The sequence below is a fragment of the Prinia subflava genome, chromosome 5, assembly GCF_021018805.1.
Source record: "Prinia subflava isolate CZ2003 ecotype Zambia chromosome 5, Cam_Psub_1.2, whole genome shotgun sequence".
NCBI lineage: Eukaryota > Metazoa > Chordata > Aves > Passeriformes > Cisticolidae > Prinia > Prinia subflava.
In genome coordinates this window covers 45,413,756-45,429,568 of record NC_086251.1, presented here as the reverse complement: position 1 = coordinate 45,429,568, position 15,813 = coordinate 45,413,756, and the positions used below count along the sequence as shown (strand labels likewise).

At 35.7% G+C, this 15,813-nt stretch overlaps 1 long non-coding RNA gene across 1 annotated transcript; it reads right to left on the bottom strand.

The window, feature by feature from the left end:
- Positions 1 to 451: 451 nt before the first annotated feature.
- On the bottom strand, positions 452 to 15,405 carry LOC134550612 (uncharacterized). The gene is made up of 3 exons (XR_010080378.1): positions 15,333 to 15,405; positions 11,306 to 11,533; positions 452 to 2,539 (listed from the first exon to the last, which is right to left on the bottom strand). It is a non-coding gene; the product is annotated as an uncharacterized LOC134550612 (long non-coding RNA).
- Positions 15,406 to 15,813: the final 408 nt, after the last annotated feature.

Genomic DNA, 15,813 nt, shown 5'->3' with positions numbered 1-15,813 from the left:
AACATAAACAAACCTTGTTTCTGTTCACTGTCCTTTGTTTACATATTTTCCAGCCTGAAATAACGTTGATTGACAGCTGGTCTCACCAGTGGGGTGAAGGGGTAGAAACTCCAGCAGCCAATCCACAACCAGACCCACAAATGTATAAAAATTAAAGAAATAAACAGGCTTGCCCTCTATTTGGAGAGCAGCTCTTGCACTGCAGACCTTTTGCCTCCACGTTGTCATTTCATGTATTGGTTGACACAGTGACATTCTTTTGTTTTCTGTAGTAGCTTTCTGATAATTTAGAAACCCTTTTCAATGAAACATGAAAAAAAGATCGACCCTAAAGCAATCAACTCTCTAGCCTACTACTTGCTTCATAACAACTTTTAATACATTTAGTGGCATCTTTCTGCTTGAATATAAGCTATGTTTTTTTGTTTCTTTCTTACTTTTACTGGGTATGCACATTTATTAATTGTTGCTATCCATCTCTCTCAACCTTTTGTTTCATCTAGAACTTACCCTATTGGAATAGGGCAAAGATTTCCTATTTTGGGTGTTTTTTAACAGGTATATTTCTTTGTACAGAGAAAACAATCAAGGTAAATTCTCTTGATAATAAATTTAACAAGCAGTTCTCATCAAAAACCTTTTCTCCCCATTCCTCCCTTTCGCAGACAAGCCCAAGTTACTCATAACTAGAAAGTGGGATCAAAAAGAATAAGATAACTGGAGAAAAATGAAAGTTAAACTAAAACAACAACAGCAACAACAAGAACAAAAGATTTTCCAGTATTTCATTGACTATTTTGACTTTGAACACGAAACAGGAACATGGGAGTTTATTTACAGAATAATCTGTAGAGGAGTAACAAGTGAAAAAGTAGTGTTGCCAAATATGTTGTTTTTTCTTTTGTTAAAAACCCTTCGGGGATTTGAGAAATCTTTTTCAATGTCGTTCATATGTTGTCCACAATGGAAACACTGCAGTTATTCTTAAATCTCCTTTTAATATGTGTATCATCGTCCTTGATGTCAAGTAGAAAAGCTGTTTGAAGAGCAAAATCTGTTGGCCATGCTTGTGTTAAGCTTTCATTTTTAAAGGGAGTTCTGCTGTAGAACTTTGAGGTCAAAGACGAGTGAATGGACACAGATCACCCAGCACAATAGGGTCTTTTAATTCCCATACAAAACTTTGGGAAAATATGAAACAACTGCTGCCTGATGGTTGATGCATCAAATGAATGCATCTGAAATTGTGTGTAATATCTGGCAGTGACTTGTTTGGAAATCACAGTGTCCTACAGCCTGGTTTATCTCCCTGTCAAAAAAGATTATTATTTAGTTCATCAAAGGCTCAGTAAGCCTTAAGCAATACACGTAATGACTCCTAGGAACTCCTAGGAACTCTGAACATCCTTGTGTAGAGGAGACAAATGTTATGGATGAGGCTTTTGAAGTGCAACAAGGCCTTGTGCTGGAGCAGGGGTGTTAAACCAGGAACAGACAAACCAGACTGGAAGCCAAAGTCAACTGTCTCTTGATATTTTTGTGTCTGGACTTCATTATCAGATACCTGATTCCCTGCTTTACCAGGATTACTGCTCTCTACCTTCCCCCCTCAGTCTCAGACCTCCTCTGTCCTTCAGGTGTTTTTCCCATACTAAATGACAACAGATAGGAGCCCCTGACATTCTCCCTCTGGGTTAAAACCCTTATTTTATTGTGTTAGGCAGAAAATATTCTCTCCAGAAAATTTTTAATCCGATTTCCATAAAAGAATTTCAAAGATATTTTTTCTAAATCTGTTCCCAGGTCAAGCTGTTCCTGTTCCACTTCTTCTCCCATTTCATGGAATAAAACTTATTTGCCAAGGACCTATTGTGGCTTCTGCCCTTTGTGAAAGATTTAAACTTGTGTTCCATTTGCAATAAAAAGGTCTGTGTAAAAGCAGAAAGTGCCATCTTTGAAGAAGGATGAGTTCTTTCTGAAGTCAGTGAGGGACATTAGAGGATTTCTTTGTAGGGATCTTCACATAAATTTCTTCCTCTTTACCCGGAGACATACTAATTTCCAGTGAGTTAGCATTTCATTGTTGTGTAGTTGTTTAATGTTGCTTTCTTTTGACAAATGAATCCTTGTCAACTAAATAAAACAAGTTAAAAATTAACTGTGTAACTCATTAGCTAATATCCATGCATAATCTGAAAACCTGTGTATAGAAATAAAGCTAAATAGAAAAAAACTCAGGCAAGCTAAAAAAGTGAAGCTGAAATTTACAGCAAGAGTTGTTTTGAGGGTGTCGGTATATCATTACTGATATGCTATATATTTATAAGTGTGTTTATTTAAATTGCTTCTGCTCTATAATTCATTTGACATGTGAATCAAATCTTTGGGAGAACAAAGGTCAAATTCTGTCTTCAGAAAGGCATGCTCAGTTCTTGCTTGTTTAATGAGAGCTAAACTTTCAGGGCAGTGTTGCTTCCCAAGTGTTGTCTATGAAGCTGAAGTTCTGAAGTAATAGAGTCTCAGTGGAGGCTTTATTCTTCTGAAAATTTCACATAAAATTCAGTTGGAACGATTCAGAAGCTAAATCAAGCTTATAAAAGATACATATTTTATATATAAAACAATAATATATATAGATATACATTAAAAATGCAGGCAGGCTCACTCTCATCTTTTTGGTTATTTGTTTTGTCACAAGGATATGGTCAGTATTGCTGAACTGTGTGACTATATTGGATTTTATAAACATAAGCAAGGGCTCAGCACACAGATTTCATCAAAATGACTATGGTCTTAAGAAACAGGAAGTGGCACAGATCTTTCCTCTTTAAGTTGTCATAAGATAAACATTCCTTGGAGGGAAAAAAAAGTATGCAGTAGTCTTAGAGTTGTTTTATTGTAGGCCTTCCTATGATTTGAGGTGAATTTTGTAGGTTAATACATTCTTCTAATGAGAGATTGAGACTCTAAAATTGATAAATTGATAAAACTTTCTTTCCCTTTTTCTTTTTTCTCTTTTTTTTTTTTTTTTTTTTTTTTTTTTTTTTTTTTTTAAGAACAGCCATCTCCCCAATCCCTTTATAATTATACAGAAGTTGTATGTCAAAGTCTGACAATTTCACCATGAAGAGAATCTGCTTTAAGTGCCCTCACATCACTCATTGGAGGATGTTTCAAAAAACAATTCCCCAATCTTTAAGAGCTCTTTTCAAATCAAAACATCAATTCTTGGACATCTGTAACTGTGCAGATCCTTCTAAGATGAAGATCTTCTGCCACCTTATTCCCTAGTACATCTTCATGACTTTTTGTTCCAGGACAATAAACATAACTTTGCTGACTTAAGTGTTGTGAACATGGAAAGAGTTTGCCATCTAGAGAATTATTTCAGGGGTTTATAGATTTGCTCAGATAAGGAAAAAAATAATTCTAATTTGCCAGTTGGTCTGGAAATGTTGAATAAAGGGGAAAAAACCAGGCAGACATTCGTTGAGTAAATAGTAACATGCTGAACCAGTCATTTTGGATAATTTATTTTTCATTTGATCTTTCAGTAATTTTTTTTTTGTGTAATAGGTAGGCTAAAACTAGTAATAACTATAAACAGGACATAAACAACCTGAAACTTGTATTTTTCAGCAATTTCAGGACTAGCCAGCTGTAACTTGCAATAATAAAATAATAACATAACCTTTTAAAAGGTTATATTACTCCAAATTTAACCTCATCTTCAAATCCATTTCCAGTAAAAAAGGAATTATTTGTGGATTTTAAGGTTCAAACATATTCCTCCCTTACCCTTGTTCATGGTAGTTCCCTGTCTGACTAAAGCAATCTAGATAAAGACAGAACTGAGTTAGAATTTAATGACTTTTAACGTAATGATATGGCAAGTTAATAATTGAGGGGTTTTTAGGCACATTTCTATTGTGATTCAAAAATAAAAACAGTTTATAGCTTTTATGTTTTATTTCTCTCTAAGTCCACCATTAGTCTCAGACTAGCTATAGGAATCTCAACATATCTCCTGTGTTCATTCACAGCAAGGGCAAGAAGTGGTGCTGACCAACCTCCTGCAGGAAAAGTTAACACCCAAATAAAATAGGAAAAGAAAAAGAGAAATAAAAGAATAAGAAGACATGGTATCCAAGAAACACTTGTGAATCATTCACCAACAATACTACTTTATATTTCTTTTAGGTTTGATGAATTCTGAAAGCAGTTTGTCTTTCAAAATTTCCTATTTAATTCTCCACAAGGAATGAGACATGTGGTGCCCACCAGCAGCTTCATCACTTCAGTTCCTGAAAGCAGTCAGGCACTTAAGAAATTTTTACTCCCATAAGATATGGCCATATTACCTTCATCAGGTGTCAATGACCTCCTAAATTTTAACAGTTAATTAATTCGAGTCACTTCTCACTTCTACATGTATAGATGACATGGCATTTATAGAGGATTGTAAAAGTAGAAAGGCAGATGAAGCCTGAGAGCTCATAAACAGCCCTTTTAGAGAGCTTCATAAGTTCAATGAATGTTCTCAAATGCTGAATTAAAAAATGGCATTAGTAAGGAGAGAGTAATTTGTTAAAAAATGCATGTCCCTTTTGCTTTCCCTTGACATTTATAACATACAAAGTAATTGAAACCACAGTTGGGGTAGTTGGGGTAGCTCTATAAACAGCAGTAGTTCAGCAGCTGGGAACAGTAGTAATTTGGAAATGAACAAAACTGACCTCTTCATTTTTATTTTTTTTTTAAACGTGGGGTTTTATTTTAATTTGTTTCAGAAAACTTCAAAGAGAATGTAAAAAAGCCTTTATATGCTTTGTGAAATGTAAAATTAATTCTCTTATCACCCAGATGCAGCCTTGATATGAAAGGAAAGAATGCTTTAGAAATACAAAGAGATTAAATTTACTTTATGTTTCTAATCAGAGACACTTTGTTTAGGTAACTTAGATCCACAGTTTTGGATTTGTAAAAAGCAAACAGCTTATATATTCAGAAAGATCTTCTAAAAACAAAACCCAAATGAGGTTTTCTTTTGACTCAGAAATGTAGGAGGATTCAATCTCAAACATTTTATATCTCAGCAAACACCAGCAGCTCATTTTAACTCATTTTACAGCACACACAGCAGCACTTAGGTGCATGAAGCACTTTTCGAGACATAACAGAAATATATCACCAGAAGGTAGGAATATAGATTTTCTTCAATTCTGTAAAAATAAAAGCTTAGCAGGTGTTTTTGAAAAAATTATTTAACACCAGAAATCTAGCATTAGTTTGGAAAGTTAAATCTTTTGAATCATAGTCTTGGTTTATTTGACATCTTTATAGCACAAATCACTCTGAACACCTCTCCATAAATTCAGTGTCATTCAGCAAGTCATAGAGATATGTCATAACCACCATATCAGAGATCTGAAGACCAGGCACAAGAAAATCAAGAGACCCTCTGTTCCCAAAGACTGAAAACATTATGTCCAGTTGAAAGACTGCTCAAAATTTTGTAATCTCTGCCTGCTTTGCTCTAGATATCAAGCTGTGCTGCAAGTCTACATCCATGCAGCATCCATACTTTAACCCCACTTATACTATCCATATAGACTGGTAAGAGCTAATAGTTGGAGGTAGTGGTCTCACCAATAATTTCAAATAGTTTTTTTGTTGAATTCTACTTGGTGGTGGTTTTTTTTGGTTTTTTTTTTTTCCTAGTCACTGCCATAAATGTACAACCAAAGCCTTTTTCTCCTTTTCTGATTTGTTTGTTTTGTTTTTTGGGACCACTTTCTCTTCTGAAATCATCTGTAATTACAGTGATTTTTTTCCTTTCTTCTCCCAGAGGAGAACTATGCTTATGACTGATACAAATAATAAATCTCTGTATGGGCATATAATCATCTGGTTTTGACATTTCTGCTTCTGGATGTTTGTGATCTAATTGTTCTGGACTGAGAAATACATCCTAAATTAATCGAACATAAAGTGAACAACACTTCCCAGTTTTGATATTTCTACTTACATGGTTAATTTGCAGCTGCAATTGTAAGCTCTTGGTGTAGTTTTGTCATTGTAATTGCTTCTTCAGAAATCAATGTTGCTGCCATGATTAATAATAAAACCCTAACAAAGGTGATAAAAGTCCAGGGCATTTCCTCCAGGTTACAGGTTTCTCAGGTGAATATATCTCTCTCCTTGTGTTTGCCTCTGCAAATGTCATGAGTGATAGAACAAGTGCATTTCAATGAGATTTAGCTCTAGAAGTGTGAGGGAGGAGAGCCTATTGCCAAATGTTTTACAACAACATATGTTTGTTACTAATGGTGTTACTCAAAATCATAAATAATGAAAGAAATTGATACCATGAGTGCAGTTTGTCTACCATGTCTCAATTATACAAGCACAGGGTATATATCAAGTTTATGGTATTGCGTAAATCTTTATTAAACACTATAAAAGGTTTACACTTTTGTAACAATATGCAAATAGACCATTTAATTTACTTACAGACCTATCAAAATAAAATCCCCATTGGGTATCTAGGCAGCAGTAAACAAAATCCTTTCAGGAGTTTGCTGCTGACCTTTTCATAACTGCTAAGCTTCCAGGTACTGCAGGGAATACAGAACTTGCTACTGTAGCTTCTCTACAGCAGCAGAAAATGACAGATGATGCTTTGGAGTACTGTGTACTTTCTTAAAGTATGGGTTAATTCACGATGGACATATTGTACATATTGTGAACATATTTTTTCTGAACTGGAAAGTGGGATAGGAGTTGTTCTAAAAAAGCATCAGGAGCTGGAGGTGCAGATTGCTCTCCAAATCTCTCACTGTAGTGTCATAGGTTCAGTTGAAGCTGAATTTCATAGATTATTCCTTATTTGTTTGGTGAATCAACTGATGAAAATAAATTTTTTTCCTCACAAGGAGCTTTAGGCAACTAAACACCAACTTTGTGAGACAAGTCACGGAATATTATCTACCTTCCTTCTGACAGGGGATTGAAAAACCGAACAAGAGCTGAATTCAAGGAAAGCTGAGGCAGTTCAAATCCAAAAAAAGAAGTAATGTTTTGCTTGAAAAAAAATAAAATTGGGACAGCATCAGAAAGACTATGCTAATAATATGCAATGCGTTTGTATTTTATCCAATGACTATTAATAATTTTCACTTTCAGAGAAGCATCCTACCCCAAAGCACACAGACTTTGCTGTTTCCTCTGCCTATATTTTAGACTGCTTCAGTTCAATATTTGCACTAATTTTAAGGGATGCTATTAAGAAGGCAGGCTGCAGATACCTACCACTCAACACTGCTTGTGGGCTGGTTGTAGAGAAGTTAAGTACAAAGTGGGAAGACTGCACGGATATGAATTTCAAATAGGGGCATCTTGGATCCTGAGAGAGTAGCTAATCTGAATCACTCATTTCTAGACTGAGCACCGTTTCCTCTAGGCAAGCTGTTGTGAAAGAGAAATTGAAGTGTTGAGAGCCAGGATAGTGTTTTGTGTTGTGAGTCTTGTGAAGAGTGTGACACCTTTGAGAACCTTTGAGTTAAACAACCCCAAAGAAAAAGAGGATTTAAAACAGTTTCCTCATGTCAGTTACATGTTTTCTTAATCTAGTTACTGTATTGGACAGCACTGCACGTTTTCTGTTTCTTACTGGGGCACCTCAGAAGTGCCTGTGTTTCACCTGTGTTATGATTATTCTTTTCTAATTCGAATCTAGTCAAGAATGCCTTAACCAAATCTCCACTGCAATCATCATTATTATCATGAATCAAAACTGAACGACATCATCCATGTCAGGTGTCTCAGTTTGTTGCTCCAAGATGACAATTACTCTATCTCTCCTCCAGCTAAAAGACTACAGATGTGTAGTACTATTACCCAATGCTTCAAGTCAAATAGAGGTCTGAGCTCTGAAGTGATTCCAGACTGGTAGATAAAGCATTCCAAGATAGAAGGGCTGTGGAAATGGAAAGTATTGTATTTACTGCCATTGAACAACTAGCTTCTGCTCCATTTATTGATGTATTTATGTTTATAATTTTTAATGCAGTTTCCTGTGATTAGCTTGTTCATGTGATAGAAATGTTTGTGGAAATAGATGGCAGACTGAAAAGTACTGCTTTTATGCTTTATGTATTAATATTCACAAAGTCTACACCAAGACTTTTAAATATGTAATTATAAAAAGCAATTTGTTAATAGATAACTTTGCTTTCTCCTCCAAATATATCCAGGAAATATTATACCTTTGTTATTTACAATCCACTGGTAATACATAATTCATGCAGCAGCATTTATTTTACCACTGCTGATAGCCCATTGTTTCTGCTTAGCTGCACACAGATCCATTTTGCATTTCAGGTTCTATGTCTTAGTTTTTAGTCATTCATGGCCTTTTTTACTCTTGTGAGCCTATGTTTGTGAGTGCATGTGTATACATATAACAACACAAAGAAATTTTCAGGTTGTACTTCCATTGGCTGTAGAAAATAACTTTTGGTCTCTCTGCAATACAGACATTTTATTTTCTTTAAATGCTGTTAAAGCAGACTTGTAAGCAACTCTGGAACAAAGGTTTATTGTGGGACAAGAATGGCAATAATATTTTACATTTAATTGAGATTTTTCAGAGCGTATCACAAGTTACATACTTATAAGATCAGTGATGAATTGCAGCTCCCTCTGAGCTGTGCAATTAAGGAAGATAGTTGGGAAGCAGTAGAGACTCGTGTCAAAAGCATCACATATTTAAATAATTTTGGGATTTTTAAAATTAATTCTAATATATAGACTTTGTGTAATTTTTTTCTTTTCATTATTACTCAGATACATAGATGCTGGACTAACACTTCTAAGTTTTCTCACATTAAAAACCTTTTAATTCCTCTTCCAGCTGCAACAATTTAAAATCTAAAGGTCTTCCTGTTGAAATATTCATTTTTTTTAAAAAGATTTACAGACTAAGTAGGATTAATACATAATGAGAAAGAAAATATCATAACGTGGAGAGAATACTATAACTTGGAAAATTTGGGGAGAAGAGATAGCAATCTGAGAATGCTAGAAATTTACAATTTTTTTGTTCCAAAACTTAGTCTATATGTTTATGGTTGTGTCCTTTTCTGTTTATTCATGGAGACTGTCCTACAGGAATACTTTGTATGATTGCATTATGACGTTCTTGAATGTGTGTTATGAAACTCGTGATTGAGTCATGAGTTTTTCCTTAAATATATTTAACTTCCTTTTAAGTTAGTTGCTTTGATGAACAAGAAAAATCAACCAACCAACCAACAAAAATTACCCCCCAAAAATATGTGCTCTCAAAATAAGTTCAGACTGAGGTACCAATTAACAGATCCAATAAAATCCTGAGATGATATCATAGTATCACAGAATCAGCTAGGTTAGAAAAGACCTCTGAGATCATCAAGCCCAACCTATGACTGAACACCACTGTATCAAGTAGACCATGGCACTGAGTGCCATGTCCAGTCTTTCCTTAAACACCTCAGTTGACTCCACCAGCTCCCAGGGCAGCTCATTCTGATGTCCAGTCACCCTTTCTGTGAAGAAATTCCTTCTAATGTGCAACCTAAACCTCTCCTGTCACAGCACAAGACCATGTTCTCTTGCCCTGTCGCTAGTTACCTGGGAGAAGAAAGTGATAAGGTCCTCCCTGAGCCTCTGTTTCTCCAGACTAAACACCCCTAGCTCCCTCAGCTGCTCTTCCCAGGAACTGAGTTCCAGACCTTCATCACTTCACTTTGTTGCCTGTCGGAGTCCAGGGCATCCCTCCGGCTCCCTGGATGGTCCGAGACCCTGGCAGAGAGGTCTGAGACCCTGGCACAGGGCCCAAAGTGACACTGTCTTTGATCTCAGCCCATGGGAAAACTTCCCAACGCTGTATGAAGAACTACAGACCCCAAGAGTTTGATGTAAATAGTAGTTAGTTTGTCGCTGGGTGCAAATGTGGAGTTTTGGGTTTTTAGAATGGAGTCAGGGAAGGCAAGATGGAGGAATCGGTGTGACCCTGTCCTTCTTCCTTCTTGCTCTTGTCCTCCCTCTTCTGCTATGGTGGATCACAAGGGATTAGTTTAGGACAGAAGTGACATGTCTAACATAGGCAGTAGGTATTGGTAGTGGACTGTAAATAAGGAATACGTTGTGGATGATGGTTGGGTCAGAGAAAGGGTACAAAAGGTCCCAGCACACCCCACCTGGGAGGAGTCGCCGCATGTCCCCTCTGCAGCAAGGACCTTTGCTGGGCACAGAAAGAACTGAGAGACAAGAAATAAGAAACAACCTTGAGAAACCTGAACTGGTGAACTCCAACTCTTTCTTCTGTTTCTGGCACGGGCATTCAAAGGAAAAGAGAGTCTAATGAATATATCTTGGGAATACCAACCCGAGAGTTGCCCTTCTCTGGACACACTCCAGCACCTCAGTGTCTTCCTGAATTGAAGGGTCCAGAACTGGCCACAGTACTTGTGGTGCATATGGGCCTGTCTGTATGCATTTGAGAGACCTGCAAGCCAGGCTAAGACTGTATGAATTAGGTATTTAATTCTCTTGAAGGGTATGGGTAAGGAAAGGAAACATCATAAATAAACAATGGGGTTTGATACAGTTGCCCACTCCCAACACCAATGACCACATTTCCTTCCAGAACATTCAGCTCATTCTCTAAACTTAGAGAGTGGCAAGATCACCTGGCATGCAGAAGCAGTAAAGGAATTGGTTGTGTTTAATGGGATTTTGCTGAAATTTGAGCTCTTAACCTTGGATCCTATTATTCTTCACTCCAATTCAGTTTTAACCTAGCAGCTACTATCTTCCTCAAGAAGATGTGTCTTCAATTTGTCTTCAAATCTCTCCCACCAAATGTAGGTATTTTTATCTGTATTTTGTCTAGGCTTTCTACAGAGCCTGTTGAAATAAACAGATACTTCTAGGTCACATTTTTCTGCTGTAAGCCTGGTGTTTAAAATAGATCAAACGAGTCACACTCCAGACAGGTTCATTCCTGTTCATTGATTATAAAAGGAGCCTAAATGTCTAATGTTAGGGAAAATGGAGTCTATGCCTCAGATTCTTGGAGCAAAGAGTGGTGCCATGCAGACACCACTCAGCAGGCTCTGGGAGGGTTCCGTTGTCTACCAAAGCAGATTCTAACTCTTCTGGAAACCAAGGAATCATATTACTGTAATCTCCTGACTGCACTCTTTTACTTGCTGCTCTTCCCACATCTGGAGCTAATGTTTGGCCTTGGTTTAGTCCTCACCTGTAACTGCAGTGCTGTTAGGTAACCTCCAGTTTTCCCTTGCAGGTTCTCCAGCTGTTGGAAGAGATTCTGCCATTCATCCTGGATTGATTTTGGCTTCTGGTTTGCAGGTTCATATCTAGACCATCAGTGCAGGCTTTCAGGCTTCTTCCACAGGAACCTTAGGCACCAGAGCCCTTTCCATGCCAAGTAAGCTATGAAGGTGTCAGAAATCACCTGCAAACCAAACTTACACCACAAAGACACACTGAAGCTGAAGGTAAATGTCAGAAAGACCATTTTCCAAAGAAAACAGAGCTAGAAAAGGCTGGCATAAATGCTCTGTAGGTCACATGCACAGAAACCATTGAAGAATAAGCACAGCAACCCAGCTGTCTCAGGGCAGGATGACAAACAACTGCGGGGTTAGAATGAAAGAGCTGCAGATGGAAATGGTGTAGGGGGAGGAAAATAGATCTGTATTTATGTACAGACATGACAGATCCCCTTCTCCACCGCTGGCCACAAAACACACCTAAAGAATTTGTAGCACTCCAGCACACACAAGAATGTCCTGCAGCTCTCTTACATGGTGATTACACTTTTGCTCCTGGAATTGATCAAATATCTTTGAATTAACAATATTTTTTAAAATACATTGATTTTAAAGCCTTTATTGTTGGTATAAATAGTTTCTCTTAGTACAAAACTTCAAGGCATAATTTACTGTGATCTTCTTTTTCCTTAAGGAAAATATTTTTACCCTAATTTATCAAACCGTTTATTCAAAGGCTAATACAAAAGATATTTCCATGTTAAACATTAGAATCTAATAATAGTGGTGCATACCTGTGTAATATGGACGGATTGAAGTTTGCTTATCCAAAGTTAAATGGCAATTGAACGTGTATTATATAACATGACTCTAACAATGTGTTCTGACTTGGCAAAAAGAATAGACATAGCACTAAGATGTATCAGGATAAATCTTAAAAAGTCTCATTGTAAAAAGAATACATCAGTTGAAGAGGTAACTGCAGAGGTACAGAGTGAGATGAAAGACTCCAGGAAGTTAATAAATGCATTTTTTAAAAAAAGGATTAGATTAGTTTCCCCTGGAAAAATCCATGTGAGAATACAGCCAACTTTCTTTAATACTTGTTAAATAACAACTGAAAAAGCCACAGTAGTTCCTGCAAAATGCTTTTTTGCTTTTTTTTTAAATTACATTTGGGTTTGATAAGTTAATATTTGCCTGCTTTTTCTAATAGGTTTGGGTGTCTAATAATAAAACCTATGACCTCTTACAAATCCTGCCAATTTTGAAACAAATCATTATGAGATGGATTAACAACTCTTTATTCAGAATGAATGGTTAAATCTGTATTTGATTGTCTGAATTTTTCTGATTTTATATTCACTGCTTCTTCACTCTCTTGCTGAAGGTACATTTTTATTGCCAAGAAATTCTCTCTTGTAATTATTTTTGAGAATTTACACACGTTTAGTTGTTATGCTTTTAGTCCATAGAATAACATTTTAACTCCTGCACTTGTTCTTCCACTTTTAGATACATGATAAAAATATCTGCTATTCTTCTGAACATGTTAGCTGTGATTAATTCACCACCTCCTTGCTTTTCTGTCTGAGAATTTCAGATGCTTTTTGGCCATAGCACAATTTCATTTTGAGCTGATTTTCCATTCCTGCCTGCATAGTCTTTTGGCATCAGGGCTTTTCAGGCCAGCCTTATATAGCACTAGAGAATGGGGCAGTGGCATGAATCCCTTGTTAGGGATGCACAGCTTTGCCATTCTGGTAATCCCAGGCTCCCCAGTGCTACGCCTCCCTAGTGTCCCTGTCCCTCACTGTTATTTGCAATTCTTCTTGCCTCTTATGTGCTATTTTTTTTTCCAGCAGCAATTTCATATTTATTCCTAGATCTTAGATAAAGAAAAAAATTATTAAGTAGTGCCAGATTGAATATCAGGTCTTCTGACAAGATTCTCATTCAGTGACGAGTCTTCACTGACAGCTACTTTTGGAGACCCATCAAGTTTTATTCTGTTTGGCATGTGCTTCATTTTGATTGAATCTAAAGGTAATTTTTAAAAATCTGAATGTCAGATGGTTAAAGTAAAAAGTTGTACAGAAATCTAAACATATTCAGTTTGCAGCGATATCTTTATCTGCTAAATGTGTAAGCCCATAAAAATAATAGGTTTTGTCTGACAAGCTTTATTTTCATAAAGCCATTTTGACTAGTATTAATTATAGTTATAGTCCCTCATTCTTTATTTACTGGATATTATATTGCCTCTTCTATTATTTCATCCAGATGGGCATCAGACTAAGCAGCCTGTTAATACCCTGGTTATCCTGCCTGCCTTTACTGCAGTCTGACACATCCATGGCATTCTTCTTTTATTCTGGAATATTCAAAATACCTGAAGAGTATTAAAAAATTGACATGACTCAGATATCTTAAAGTTTAGTCTCATGTTTATACTTAGCAGCTGTTAAAACCTCTTCAATTTCTGGTAGGCTGGAATATAATTCATCATCCCCTTAAGATTAAATAAAACATTTTCTTTTTCCATGTGGTGCAGATGTATTTATAAATTTCATCTGCCAGCTCTGCATCAATTTCTAACGAATTTACCTTTTCCATTTAGTACAGCAATGAAGGATTATTATTTATCCATTCTTCCTTTAAGAACAACTTTTTTTCTGGTTAATTATCAGCAATGTGTTTAGTGTTTTGAACTTTTAATCAGCTTTGTACACTTCATGAGTTTTAAAGTTTTTTCCTTCTACTTCCCAGTTGCTCCTTTCCATAAATTGCATTTTTTAGTTGTTTATAAATTCCTTAGCAACATTAAATTAAGTTCAAATGTACAATAAATGGCCCTTTTTGTCACTGTGCTTCTGTATTTCTGGCTGTATTCAGTGTGGCTCCACAGGGACTGCTGCTTGGGAAGTATCATTTAGCAAATGGCAGAGAACAGGATGAAGATGTGTCAAGACTGACTTTGTGGAAAACATGATATCACTCAGATTTTTTAACCCATCAGCTAATTAAAATAAGTATCTTTTGTCAGTCTAAGCCAGTCATGTCATAACCTTTCGTATTTAAAAGACAATGTGCAAAAACTAGAAAAAGTAATTCTTCTTGATAGAATACTGTGAGTACTTAGTTCAAACTTGGGGTTGTAATATATATTTCCCTATGATCTGGAATCTGAGAATCTTTGATACTTCATATGTTTATGAGCAAATGATTACTTCTTCTTCTTATTATTATTACTGTTATTATTACTATTATTACTAATTTTTACTGCTACTATTAATATTGATATTACTATTATTGTTTCTTTATGTTTGAATGGCTGTAGAATCATCACCCAAGAAAGACCCACACTTTTAACAGATTATGTTAAATAATATGAATATGAATAATAATATGAATATTATTGCAGGGAACTTAGAAAAGATGATATTGAATTGATCTTCCTTATCTGTTCAGAACAACTCAAGAAGTTCTGTCACCCTGGGGTAATTTCAAGAAATAGTTAAACTCAGTTTAAAATGAAACACCAGCTGGATTCAAACTTTAAAAGTCAATTGCCATTTTACAATGAAACAAATGTAAAAAACCCCTCAAGCACGGGTCATTAAAACCTTTCAGTTACATTTCAAAGCAGTTCCAAGTAAGACCTTTGTTTTCATTAATTGAAATCTCTGGTTTCATTTGAAAAGAAGACATGCTCCAATTTAAACCTTCTTGTCTATTTATTCACAGGTTTGGTTTTTTTTAATATTAAAAAACTATGACATTTTCAAATTTAAATTCCTGGTACAAACCATCAATGAGAATATCTCATCTGCTGCTTTTATATATATTTTTAAATTTCTTACCTCTTTCTGTTAGTAGTCCACGTAATTACAAACAGAATACAAATGCACACATATGCACACATTACGTATATTCAGTAAAAGTACTCCAGATATATTAAGACAATTTCTCAGGTCCTGGCATACAATTTACCAGTCCAGGAAAAATCTGACCTCACAGTTCAGCTTCTCTCTCCTGGATAATTCTGGCCTTTTCTCACCAAAACTCCTATTTCACAAAGGAATTTATTTTTTGCAGTTCAGTAACTCATTAAACACAACAAAAACATTGTTTAGATTTAAAATCTCATTGTTTATAATTACAAAAATTTCCGTTTACAGAGCCACTTTCGTCCAGATTGATTCCAAATCACTTTAAAAATTATGTTTAAAAGGAATACTTGGATTTTCGTGAGCAGAATAATTCAGCTCTTGGTAACTATTTAAACCACACAGTAAATTACAGAGATGGAAAATCATTCACCACCTTTGTGAAAATACGTGTTTACAAAAATGAGTAGTTTAGTTCAAAAAGCAGAACTTATAAACTGACACCTTACAGAAATTTATGTAAAAATTTCTAACACCCAGGAAGTCACCTGGGATAAAAAAGTCTTAGTCTGGACTTCTATCAC